Source organism: Sitodiplosis mosellana, unplaced genomic scaffold (genome assembly GCF_009176505.1).
Source record: "Sitodiplosis mosellana isolate CC-2019 unplaced genomic scaffold, AAFC_SMos_1.0 Smas_scaffold_6166, whole genome shotgun sequence".
NCBI classification, from domain to species: Eukaryota; Metazoa; Arthropoda; class Insecta; order Diptera; family Cecidomyiidae; genus Sitodiplosis; species Sitodiplosis mosellana.
In genome coordinates, this window is record NW_022601407.1 from 6,894,082 (window position 1) to 6,905,127 (window position 11,046).

Sequence of the window (11,046 nt, forward strand, 5' to 3'; positions counted from 1 at the left end):
ACACACACACACACACACACACACACACACACACACACACACACACCACTAGAAGCTTTGTGTACAAAAAGCAACCGAATGTTGTTGATTTTTCATTGAAAGCACCAAAACGAAAAGAGAGAAAGAAGTGAACGAAAAGAACCAATAAGTATATGCAACACAAAGTGATCAAAGTGATGTTATTTCATAGAGATTTTATTTTCGTTGCTGCTTTTGTTGATCCAACGGATACACAAACCAATCACACAAATTGAATCAAAATCCAATCAAAAGCGATCATTATATGAAATCGCTTCGATCGCTCATTTCCAGATCACAAAGCACATACATTTCGTAGAGCAGAAGAAGGAGAAGAAGCGGAATGAACAAAATAAAATCATCGGCAAGATATTTCGCCGGAATAGTTTTTCTCTCATCTCTCTCCGTGTGTGTGTGTGTGTGTGTGTGTGTGCCGGGCCTGAAATTAACATTACAAAGTTGATACACACTGACCCATTTTAACAAGCATAAACATAATTGGATCTGTTTGAAAGTGCGCGCTATCGAGAGCATGCCGTTCAAACAGATATTGAACAAAGCAGGGAAAAAAACTGTAACGATTTTTTTCTCTCTTTCTGCTGTTTCAATTGGAAACTGATAACGGGTTTTGATAAGCTCGTTTCGCTGGGAAATTTCAAAACATTTCTTTTCCATTGCAATCAAGCAAATACACAAATTAAACCATTTTTTTATGATAATGTTTACTGATTAAAATTTTACAAAGAACCATAACAATAAATATAATTCATGAAAATATGATCGTATTCCTTTTCGTATTTTTTTCTTCCTTTTCGTCTCTATTCTCCCCTTCGAAACGTAACAAACACTCACATAAAATCAAACTCAATTTTTTTTTTCCAAATTCAAGTTCTACAAGAATGATAACACAAAAATATGCACAGTTTCACGGGAAACATTTTTTTTTTTCTGATTGATAAACAATAACTATTCGGCTGTGATCAACCAATACAATTGTGTGATGTTGCTTACTTTGTTAAACCGTTATGTTGGTTCCGTGTCGGACGATTCAGTGACAAGAAGAAGTACATAAAATAACAAACGAGACAGGGAGAACGTTTTTGGGTTATTTTTTTCTGGAAAAAGCACAACCAGCCTAGCCAGCGATTGATATCAAACTGTTTTTCCAACAATTCGTTCAATGAATTTATATGTATACGTCGGTAAAATCGGTGCGTTTTTCCTGCTCTCGTTCGCTGCTTGTGTGTGCCGTGGCTCCAGCTCTCTCACAGACGTTACTGGTTTTTTTTTTTCATTCGGTCGGTGTTTCGCTCGAAATGCACACATGGAGACGTAAGAGACGCAGAGAAATAGACGCTGTGGCAAGCGTACGCAGTACCAAACAAGCTTATAAATAGGAAAACTTACAACAACCACGGACGCTTCTGCTGCTGTTTCTGTTGACGTGCGCGCTGTGTATGCTTCCATAGAATTGGATGCGATGAAATGTGTGTGAGCGCGCGTTGTGTGTTTCAAACATTGATAGCGTGCATCAAACACGCATGCTGACGCTCACACACATTTTTCGTCATCGCTGTCGTCGCTTTAGAGTGCGGCAAACATATGAGGAATGGAGAAAGCTGCTCAAAATCGACAGTATTCTGTTTACTTTATACCAAGATACGATTAAGCTCACCGATCCGTCAAAATCGTCAACCGATTTGGTGCTGTGACATTCGCTTTGTCGTTCGATTCGAGCGAGCGCGCGTCCTGTCACTTCGACTTGATCACTGCCTCGTCCAAATTGAATCAGATTCCTTGTCATCATTCAACAAAAGCACTTTTTGCCAATACAATTCGCGCAAAATGCGTGGTTTTTTTTCGGTGTGTGTGTATGTGTCTGTGTGTCGCGTTAATCACATTTTATTGACAGATAATGAAGGGTCGATGTTTACTCTTAATTGCTAGTCATTTTTTTCATCTGGTTCTTGGTGCTGGTTAGCGCCATTGCTCCAGCCAAGTCAACAATTTAATTTAATATTTAGGCAACGACTTTTTCAACTTCTCTGCGGTTAATTGGAATCACAATGGTGGCTTTTTTTGCTGGATTTCAGTTGTGTTTGGCGTGTTGTGTGTGCGCGCAAAGGAGGAGCACGCTTGAGCGGGCGGAAGAGCGAGACAGGCAACGGTATTACAAACTGCCAGCCAGATGATACGTTGCGTCTTTTCCCATCAAAAACTTTGATGTGTGCGGGGCAACAACAAACAGATAAATTCATGTCGTGCACTGGATTTTTTTCATTCTTTGACGTTTCATCTGATTCGATCCCCTCATCTGTGATGATGGGCGCACAAAAACTCACCGCATTTTATTGTTGAGAGGGAAAGCGTGCGCGCTCGCACTTACGCACACGTGCGGGGAAGAGCGCCTGGTCGCAGTGATAAAGCCATGTCACATGTAACACTCTAATGCGTGAAAGTCAAACGATATTAAACACTTTCCGCGGGTGAACACACAGCAACAAAATACCCACCACCCCATCGAACAGAACGGACAAAAAAATGAACAACTGCACTCAACAGGCGTATGCGTTCCATCACATTCCCGACATTTTAATTTGTAAAACATTTGCCACTGCCACTTTTATTTTCTGCCATTTAAATTGCGGCTTTATCTTTGTTCCCGAACCACCCAAAACAATGCACATGCACAAACGTACACACAGTGGATGAAAATGCCATAAGAACAACGCAAAAGTTCGTCGTTATTTCATTGTTTATGGGCCATATTTGTTTGTCGGCGAATGAACGAACGAACGAATGACAGACCGACAAAGAAAAAACAACACAACCATATTATTATGACAGAATCGTAATCGAGTCAATTTTTCAATCCACTTAAAAACATTCAAATTACATGTCAAAAATGTCGGATAAAATGTCTGTTGAGTTGCCAACAAAATTGTGCTTTGGAAAATATGATTTTTTTTCTTTACTTCGAAATGTGCTGTTTTGTTCACGGGCTTAAATAATCGGCTAAAACCGAGCAAGTGAACGATGAAGAGAGAGAGAGAGAGAGAGAGAGAGAGAGAGAGAGAGAAATAAAATGAAAACAAACATGTGAATTTTTGCGCTTATGTTGCCTCATCAATCGTTTCAGCAGTTTGAATTTCGGCTCATATGAATTGCTTTCCATTGTGTATGGGTTTCACGCTAAATTTACTTTGCACTGGTATTAGAAGCGTCTTTAGTAAAAGCGAAAAACAGCATTGTCATCATTTGGCACATGTGTATGCGTTCGGTTGCAGCTTTTGCAAATGAAGCTCTTACATCGCCTTAAGTAATTTGCGAATTTGTATATTATTCGAATGCGAGCAAACCCAGAGAGAGATTTAGAGAGTATGTGTGTGTGAGAGAAAAGAGACTGGAGGAGAAGGAGGAGAAGGAGGAGAAGGAGGAAAAAAGTACCAACGACAACAAAACAAACCGTTATTGCTCTGGTTACATATTCATTTAAAATTTAATGTGACTTCCAAATGTGTACGAAAACAGAACAAAAATGAGATCGAGCGAGCGAGTGAGAGAGTGAGAGAGAAATACACTAAAGCTAGATAAGAAGGAGCGCATATCTTGCCTTGCGGCCATTCCAGAGAATCAAATAGAAAATTTATACACAATCCGTGCAAGCGAGTCCCCAAAACACATTGTTCAACATGCATAAAAATGTGTATGAATCGAGAGGGGAAAAAAGGAACCATAGAACAAATGACAAAGAACTTGGAATCATTGCTGGAACTTCTCGGAACTCTCTCTCGGCTGTTTCTTGTTCATCAACGAAAGAAAAACGCATACTCATTTCGAAAAATAGCCACAATAAGCACATTCATATTTTAATGTTTGTCGTTGAGACGAGAGAACAAGGGAGAGACACAGCAGAAGAAAAAAAAATGTAACGCACAACACGATTCTTTCGATGCATTCATAATAAGATAAGAGATAGACAGTAGTCATATCTGAATAGTAATAACGACGAAAAATTGACGTTTGCAAAAACCCTGAGTAAACACACAGAAGAAGCGACATACAGACGATGAGACGCACAATACACGACGCGTTAGGATTTTTCCCAATTTGAAGGGGATATAGCGATGGAGATAGAGAGAGAGAGAGAGAGAGAGAGAGAGTGAAAATCGTTCAATGAACTTTTTATGCTTTTTCTGCTCGCTGGCGCACACACACACACACATCCGCCGATCGACAAATGAGCAAAGAGCCAAATAGCGAAAAAATAAAGAGTATATTCATCCACCTCATAAATACAGATTAACAGTTAGACAAACATTAGGCACACTGCATTTATTTGGCTCGACTAAATATATCCCCTGACTTCGCAACGATTTTCATTTATCGTTTTTACCCTTTTCAATTGGATGCATTTTTAGCCGTTATCTGTTCTGCAATATTCTGTGTGTGTGTGTTTTTTCTCTCTCTCTCCATCTCCCTGCCCATGGATGACGGTGTCATCGGCCATGGGAAATGGGAACGCTTTAAAGTGATATCGTGTGCTGGCGATACGATTCGTTCACCATCGAGAATATCAAATTTATAAATTATAGGTGTCAAATAAATGACACACTCGAATTCTGTATGATTGGATACACATTGATAACAGACTCCAATGCCATAGTCGGTCCAGCCAGATATAAAAAACGGATATATATGTGTAATAAAGCGCCAGAGCCAGAGCCAGAGAAAGAGAAAGAGGGAGGTGGAGAGAATGAAAAAGCGGCGATGTCACAAAAGTCAAACCACAGAAAGTCTACGCATCAAGTGGTATATTGCACACATATTTTATGCGTGTTATTTTTTTTTTTATTCTGGCTGTGGCTTTTTGTCCCTCTCTGTCATTCACTCTGTTTCGTTTCGATCATTCATTTAGGTCCGTTCGTTGGACCACAACACTGTACATTTCGTTTGTTTATTTATTTGTGTCTGCCATTTTGCGGGATTTAATTGACAAAAAGACGTAGCGAGACCTCAATTCACCACTTTCCCCCCGGCCTCTCATAACTTAATTTGTGCCACTTAAGCGAACGTTTTCGGTTTCAGCTGTCCTGTGTCACCAATGAACTCTCGCTCTCTCTCTCTCTCTCTCTCTCTCTCTCTCTCTTTCTCTCTCTCTTTCTCTCTCTCTTTCTCTCTCTGAACGTCTCTTCGTGCTCGCGCCAGAATCTCGACACCAAAGTGTTGGATCTGAAAACAATGACAACAAATCCATCCACACAGACACAAACGCACATCAACCAAACGCTCAATGCCGTTGGTACACATCGCATGTGCTTATGGCCAGGCAATACCAGGAAACAACAACTTTCCGGCCCATGCGTTTATCACTAGCAAAAACAATGCCATACACACAATATAAAAACGTTGCCTGAAAAAAAAACCAAAGACGATAACCACAACGAAGAGCGACGAAAAAAAAAAACACGTAGAATAAATGTGAAAATACAATTACCGATGAAACAAACACGAACGAATGGAGAAAAAAAAATGAATGCTAACATCCAGTTTGGGGACAAAATGCACTAAGATATGAAGCAGAGATAAAATAAGAAATACAATGAGCTATAAAAAACAGAAACATAAATCTGTCTCGGGGGACTCTTAATATATGCTTTAGAGCATACAAATCATTCCTTCCGGATAGCTAACACTCTTTCAGCTTTCTTGTCTGCGCGCGTGTTTGCGTGTGTGTGTTTGTGACACAATACAAGGGACTGCTTTAAGTCGTATACGCCGATATACACACACTTTTCTTTAGGCGAGAATATTACACATTACCGATATTGAAGCAGCTTCGCGCGAAAATAGATACACCAAGCACACACATACACATGAAGGGAGAGAGGGAAAGAGACACAATGATTCAATCGTCAAAAATCTGTTGAATAGTTGCCGGATTTGCATTCAGGCTGTATTTCCGTGTCTTTATCTGACCTAAAATCGCATTAAACACGGGACCAAATTGTATTTTGCCACACAAACGCAATCGGATTTGAAGAAAGAGAAAAGGACAAGCCTCAAGATAGGAATAAAGACATACGCAATACGAGAGAGCTTCTTCTCGAATGATTTATGAAACTAGGTAATATCGCATAAATTCCAATCTTTTTTTCTTCTTTTCTCTAAATGTGATAAATTTATTATTGACGACTTGATGCTGTTAAATCCATTGAGCTTGGTTTTTTTTTTGGGGATGAAAATTTATAGACATATTGAACACATAGTCAATGGATTTGGTTCATTTGTATGGAGAATGATTTAAAATCGGTATTGTATGGAAATTGGTTGAAGATATTGAAAAATTTCCCAAAGGAAATTGCAAGAGAAGGAAATAAATTGGAAATTAAAGAATAAGGCACACGATACTATGTGTCTCGTCTTCGCTACTCACACATAGTTACTTTGAGCGTTATCGTCCAATGTTGCACACTGGTAACACAGGGGTTGGACTACCGTTTACGCTATTATATTACAACTACATTTACGTTATGTGTAACTGCTGGCTACACACAGCTCATAAATACAAAGATCTGAAGACGAAATGTGACTTATACATTGATCATGAACGAAATTCATTTGTTGGGAATAAAAACCTTTTTTGTACGGAAATGCTTTTTGGCACAGAAAAGTGAAAATTTTGAATAAAAATGTGTCAATAATGAAAGTGAATTTTAAATACATTGAACGTTCGGAAATTTTAAGTCGCACAAATCTAAATCGTGCCGAAAACTATTATTTTCCGAAAACAAACTACTTACGATTTCTGAACTATGTCTAATTTTTCTTCTATTTAAAATCTGTTGTTGTCTTCCAATGGACTTACTTAATGGTCCTAATTTTCGATGCTTTTCCAAATTCGAATTTCCTTCTGGATTTTCATTTGAACATGTACGTACGGTTAGGTTGGAACACGTTTTCACAAAAGAAAAACATGTCTATTTTCAGTGTGTGTAGGATGTCGAATGGTGTTCTGATTTCCGTATAAAACAGCGTTTGCTACTTACGAATGTCGTGAACATGGAATGTGTCGATTGTGTGTAGGCCATGATGACGGGAGCCAAAGACAGCAGTTTTTTTGTCTCGCGAATTTCGAGGCGGAAAATAGAGGACATTTTCTTAGCTCTCGTACTCACTTCAAACAACAAATGGTGAACGAAAAAAAAAGAAGAAATAGCAGCCAAACACCAACGAAACGTAGCGTAAAGAAGGAAGTGTATTGCGGACGCAGAGACTGAGCGTCAATATACCGGAAACAAAACAGATTATTTATGCAAATTTGAATATAAGGTCGCGTGGTACTTATCTCCTCGTTGTGAATGAGCATGTTTGAATTACCATAAATGAATGTGCGAAGATGAGCATTGATATCACTGCATCTTGACCCGCTTGCTGCCTGTGTGAGAAAATAAATACGATACGGACATTTTTACGGATAGATGCTCTTCTTCGTCAGTTGGAAGTGGATTTGACATAGAATCGGCCATTTTTAATCAATGCATTTATTGATGTAATTCATCAGTTACAGACCAATAATTGTACTGATGAAACGGCATTATGATTTTAATCAAATAAAATGAATAGCGATGGCAGCGACAAAACTTTTGATTGCATAACAGAAACAGAGCTAGGATGGGGAAAGTTAAGAGAATGAGAATAAGAATGAACAAGAGACGGAAGGAATGAGAGCGTAAGAGTTCGTAGTGTTTTCAGAATTCAAATGAAAAACGTCAATTGCCATGGTATGTGTATGGTGTATGCCAAAGACGTGGATACTGGAGAGAAAGAGAGATCACGTCATCACTTTTCTCTCACTTGAAATATTTAATTCAAGTTTTCCCAGACTTTCCCTTTATTTTGTTGACATTCAACTCGTCATCAACTCAACGGCGGAATATTGTTTTTCATTTATTTAAGTTTAAGCTGAAAATGTATAAACAGTTTCCTCTACATACACACATAGCCAAGCCACACGGTTCGCTGAATATTCGTAAAGGTGAATTTTGATATATTATAAAAAAACACTAAGTGGTAAATGAGATTTTGAAAAGTGGTTTTTCGCATTCATCGTTTTTTTCCCGTTCCATGTGCTCCCGAAACTTGAAATCGAAACAACCCGACATGTGGCTCATGGGCTCAGCCGTTGTTGGTTTTCTCTTTCTCTCTATCTGCTTCTTTTGTCGAAAATGTTCTTGAACTCTGAAATCTTGCATTTTGGAAAATGACGAAAAGGGAGCAAAAACAAAGAAAGAACATCATGATTCAGCCACTTTGCCCAGTTTATGTGAGCATTAAAAATTGAGCTGTTATTTGGTATTTAATGAGTTTTATGCTTATGGCCGTGGCTATCAACGTTTTTGCTGCCGCTTTTTACGTCTCTTCAGGTTTGAAGACAAGCTCCGGCCACGGAGATTTTCGTCTTATCCATGATTTTGTCAGAGCACAACATAATCCATAATTTCAAACCTTTTGTTGTCGGCGTGCACTCATCAAAGAGGATCAACAATTTTTCGACAAATCCTCGCCGCTTTCGTTTTTTTTTGCACATTCTCCAACCAAATTCGGTCAATATTCGTTGCCTTTTTTTTCTGAGGTGGTTCATTCAAAAGCGACATGAATCTAATTTAAATGTTCAAATGCTATTTTGAATACGAAAACATTGTAAATAGCGATGGAATGTGTGAGTGTGGTGCGTTCACTTTGATTGCATCCGATGTGCTTTGTAGAGAATGTTCAGCATGTAGTCTCGTTAGGCAAAACCAGTGCCATTAATAGTTGCCGCCTTGATCTTTCTTCCTCTCACTCAACCAATCTCTCGCTATTTAACTGGCTTCCCGCGACTACTCTTCGTTTGCCAACAATCAACTGCATACATATTTAGACATAATCCTCTTTTGCTTGTGTTTGTTCACATAGTTTATTCAAAATTGAATTTTACACAAACAAAATCATTGCTAACTCTAGCACTGCACCTTTCAGACCGACAGACAGCTCTCAGAAAGAGAAGAAGCAAAAAAACAATGTTGAAATGGGAGATATGGTTCGATTTAAGGAGTTGGTTTAGAGTTGTTTTCGACAGAATGTTACCGTTTCCGTTTTATAAGCTCAAGTGGAACATTGTGAGTCGTTATAGTTTCTCTATGTTGAATAATGCCACTAATGCTGATGCTGATGGTGTTGTTGTTGCACATCGACAACGCATACACACAACGAGAAAACGCAGATATGAACCTATGATAAACGAAGAGCGAGAGCGGTGAATATTTGAATATTTTCCGGTTTCAATTTGTTAAACGACTTTGCAGAGCAATTTTCTATATGCAGCGATGACTTGAGAACAAGCGCCATCACATTAATGCAGCTGAACAAAGATCACAACTTTTTGATAAATTGTTTCATATAGAAAATGTGTATGGCACCCGAGTGCTGAGCAAATGATTGCATAAAATACGGCACCACCGGATGTTTTGTTCACACAATTTTTTCTTCCCTTCTGCTGTTGTTGTTGTGTCTCATTCAACTTCTGCCAATTGAAAACGATGCACGATTGAAAAACAAGCGTAAATTTCTACTAAATGAAAATGTCGTCCAATGGTTCCGTTCCCAATTCAAAGAGAACGCATATAATGTGCGCTGAAAATCTAATTATATTTTATATTCAGCACACTAATGCGTTCTATCGTAATGGACTGCCAAACGGTTTTGTGTATGTATGCCATAAGCTCACTCGTTGGCTTAGACAAAGAACCGACCAACCGACGATACAACGAACAGGAAGAGAAACCGAAAAAAATCCACAAACTTGTTCAATGAAATATGGAAATATTTTTGCAAACTCTGAATCATAACATATGTATATGGTAATCAAATGGTTTCTACAGAGATGATCATTCGACAAAACGACAAGGATGTGAGATGATGATAAAATTAGGAATATGCACATACGCAACACTGAATTCGTACAATTCACATTGAATCGAATGTGTATTTGAAAATGGTATGGAGAACGGAGAAAGACTGTATGAACAGAGAAAACGAGAGAAAAGCAATGGAACGGGAGAGAGAGCAGCAAAGATAAAAAAAAAGCCAAGCAAAAGCAGCAAAATAAAGCCACAGCCCAAATAAAATTCGTATTAGATATTCGAAGCAGAAGTGCACACTGGGTGTGTATGTGTGTTTGCGTTGGAAAGCATGACAAAACTCCATGACGACAATGATGAGAGCGACAACATTCGAATCGGAAGGAACGGAAAGGGAAAAGAAACACACTAAACTCTCACCTAGTCTCTCGTCCTTTTTCTCACTTTCTCTTTCTTTCTTCCTTTCTTTCTCTCTCGACGCTCTTGTTCTTGCTTATGCTTTTCATTCATTGCTCGCTTACTCGATTGCTTCTCCCCGCTTCGATGCTGTATTGTTGATTCAATCCAAAATTGGATATTTTACTGACTTCTGGCGCAATAACATCAATGAAAACATAAAGCAGCCGCGCGGAGACTTTTTTCTTTTCACGGATTCTCTGTGGTTTTTTTTTTCTCGTTCGAGATAAAAACATACACGTTTTGCGTATGCCAACAATGGCACAAACATGCCATACTCACATAATCATTGCAGTGTCACACCAACAAATATGATCGTCCATAACAAATTCGATAATAAATATTTCACACAACAGTCCTTTCACACACACTGTGTATGTGTGTTCCTGTGTGGTTTCATCTATTTTATTTTGCTGTTTGCCTCTTTTTTTACCATTAATAAATATATTTTCATTGATGTGGCGCGGTGATGGTGGTGTGGTTGATGGAAATACAACAATGAAATTTCGTAGTAAAAATGCGATTTTTCCAAAAAAAAAACTATTCAACCCAATGTAGTCAGAGTTAGCCATTTTTTTCACTCTCATGCCACAAAAACCGCACAATTGTTCTTTTATGTGAACGAGAGAGAGAGAGAGAGAGAGAGAGAGAGAGAGAGAGAGAGAGAGAG

General features: G+C 38.6%; 1 protein-coding gene across 1 annotated transcript in view; it reads right to left on the reverse strand.

Annotated features, from left to right (window-relative positions):
* The window catches only part of LOC129575215 (somatostatin receptor type 2-like), a 90,998-nt gene extending 89,833 nt beyond the window's left edge, over positions 1-1,165 (reverse strand). Inside the window, exon 1 of the mRNA XM_055458290.1 lies at positions 1,030-1,165. The gene's annotated coding sequence lies outside the window, so the exon portion shown is untranslated. The remainder of the gene's footprint in view (positions 1-1,029) is intronic.
* Positions 1,166-11,046: the final 9,881 nt, after the last annotated feature.